General features: G+C 36.2%; 1 non-coding gene across 1 annotated transcript; it reads left to right on the top strand.

Moving 5' to 3' along the window:
* The first annotated feature begins 1,990 nt into the window (after window positions 1–1,990).
* On the top strand, window positions 1,991–2,089 carry LOC139903722 (U6 spliceosomal RNA). Its single transcript, XR_011778520.1, has one exon. It is a non-coding gene; the product is annotated as a U6 spliceosomal RNA (small nuclear RNA).
* The last annotated feature ends 461 nt before the right edge of the window (window positions 2,090–2,550 follow it).

Here is a 2,550-nt window from a genome sequence, read left to right as displayed (position 1 = left end):
GGATTAATAGTTAATAGACTTGTTGAAACAGGGGTGAATTACATTCAAGGGTAATTGGTGTAATTGTTAACAAAGTAGTAAAACCTTGGTTTACACGCAGTCGATAACCTGGTGTATTCATTAAACAAAGTATTAAAACCTTGTTACAATTCAAATCCCCAATTAGTTGGAATATTTGACTTCGGGAATAAGAATAATTTGACGAAGGCTTTCGCTCTTTATATTTATGACTGATGGACTATTATGGACAAATCCGTATGGACATATTAAATAATCCAGGACAAAGGACAATTAACCCATGGGCATAAAACTAAAATCAACACGTCAAACATCATGATTACGGAAGTTTAAATAAGCATAATTATTTTATTTCATATTTTATTTCCTTTATTTTATATTTAATTGCACTTCTAATTATCGCATTTTATTTATTGTTATTGTATTTAATTGCACTTTTAATTTCGTACTTTTTAATTATCGCAAGTTTATTTTATCGCACTTTTATTATTCGCAATTTCATTATCGTTATTTACTTTACGCTTTAAATTAAGTCTTGTATTTATTTATTATTTTACATTTGGTTTTAACTGCGACTAAAGTTTTAAAATCGATAAACCGGTCATTAAACGGTAAAAACCCCCCTTTATAATAATAATATTACTTATATATATATATTTGTATTTTTATAAAAGTAAACTAATATAGCGTTAAGCTTTGTTTAAAGATTTTCCCTGTGGAACGAACCGGACTTACAAAAAACTACACTACTGTACGATTAGGTACACTGCCTATAAGTGTTGTAGCAAGGTTTAAGTATATCCATTCTATAAATAAATAAATATCTTGTGTAAAATTGTATCGTATTTAATAGTATTTTCTTGTAAAATATAAAGCTATTTTATATACACTCCGCTGCACACATCAGAGGCCAACCTTGCACTTGTTAAATGACGTTATATGTATTTTTACTACGAAATACAGTATGGTGAGTTTCATTTGCTCCCTTTTTAATTGCTTTTGCAATATATATTTTTGGGCTGAGAATACATGCGCTGTTTTATAAATGTTTTACGAAATAGGCACAAGTACTAAAATAAATTCTACGTGAGTTTAAACCAGAAATATACCCTTAGCTTGGTAACATTAAACTACTTGTCTATGTACGGTAGGCGCGAATCCTAAAGATGGATCTATTGGGCCTGACAAACCCCATCCTGACTATGGGATGCTTTAGTACTTCGAAGTTATATTAAACACACCTGGTCTGGTGTACTTCAGAGGATAAAACATGAACGTTAAGGCTTGTTACCGGGTGCCTACAACTTATAGAATACTTTTATACACTTGCGAGTGTACATATATTTATAAAAGAAAATCTTGTGGTCTATTAATATATTGAAATGATTGTTATGATAAACCTATGAACTCACCAACCTTTTGGTTGACACTTTAAAGCATGTTTATTCTCAGGTATTAAAGAAATCTTCTACTGTGCATTAGCTCATTTTAAGGATATTACTTGGAGTCATTCATGGAATATTTTGAAAGACGTTGCATTCGAGTCATTGAGTTCATCAAGATTATTATTATGTCAATTATAGTTGGATGTATTATCAAATGGTGTGCATGCCGTCAACTTTCGTTGTAAAGAAAGTTTGTCTTTTAAAAACGAATGCAATGTTTGTAAAATGTATCATATAGAGGTCAAATACCTCGCGATGTAATCAACTATTGTAAATCGTTTATAATATATATGAACGGGTACTTTTAGTTGGTATCAGAGCTGGTTTAAGCTGTGTCGTCGGCTTAATCGTAGAGGGGGTTCTCACAGTGTTACCTGTGACGAAGCATTGGCTCTTACTCCTCGCGGTCCGAATATGGTTGGCTTTGCCGAGAGGCATGGCCATAAAATCAGTGTCTGAGGTACGCTCAGTGGTCACCATGCGGTTAGCTGGGAAGGCACTGAGTGAGATGCGTCCCCAACTTTCAGTTGGTATCATACCCGATAAAATTGGAACGATACAGAGAAGATTAGCATGGCCCCTGCGCAAGGATGACACGCACAAATCGAGAAATGGTCCAAATTTTTAATGTAACACCTAGGCAAATCCCACACCGCCCACAGACATGAGTGATCATGGGATTATAAGGTAATACCCACGCTTAAATGACACAACGCATTTTGGGACCACAGCTAGAGCATATGTGCGAGTACACTGCAGTTAAGCACGCTCGAGCGAGAGCACTACCAGGATGGGTGACCTCCTGGGAAAGTGCTTCTCGTGTGTGGTCACCAAGAAAAAGCCGTGCGCCTGCGGGCAAAGCGGACAATATTGTGGTCATGTTAAGCTGGGGTGTTACTGAATGGTATCAGAGCCACTCATGTGCCGTTGGGGGTGGTGAAGCAAACCTCATCGAGGACGATGAGTCCCTGAGGTGGGGTGAATGTAACACCTAGGCAAATTCCACACCGCCCACAGACATGAGTGATCATGGGATTATAAGGTAATACCCACGCTTAAATGACATAACGCGTTTTGGGACCACAAC

The sequence above is a fragment of the Rutidosis leptorrhynchoides genome, chromosome 3 (genome assembly GCF_046630445.1).
Source record: "Rutidosis leptorrhynchoides isolate AG116_Rl617_1_P2 chromosome 3, CSIRO_AGI_Rlap_v1, whole genome shotgun sequence".
Lineage (NCBI taxonomy): Eukaryota > Viridiplantae > Streptophyta > Magnoliopsida > Asterales > Asteraceae > Rutidosis > Rutidosis leptorrhynchoides.
Note: the sequence above shows the minus strand (reverse complement) of the source record. Positions and strands in the feature narration are given on the sequence as shown.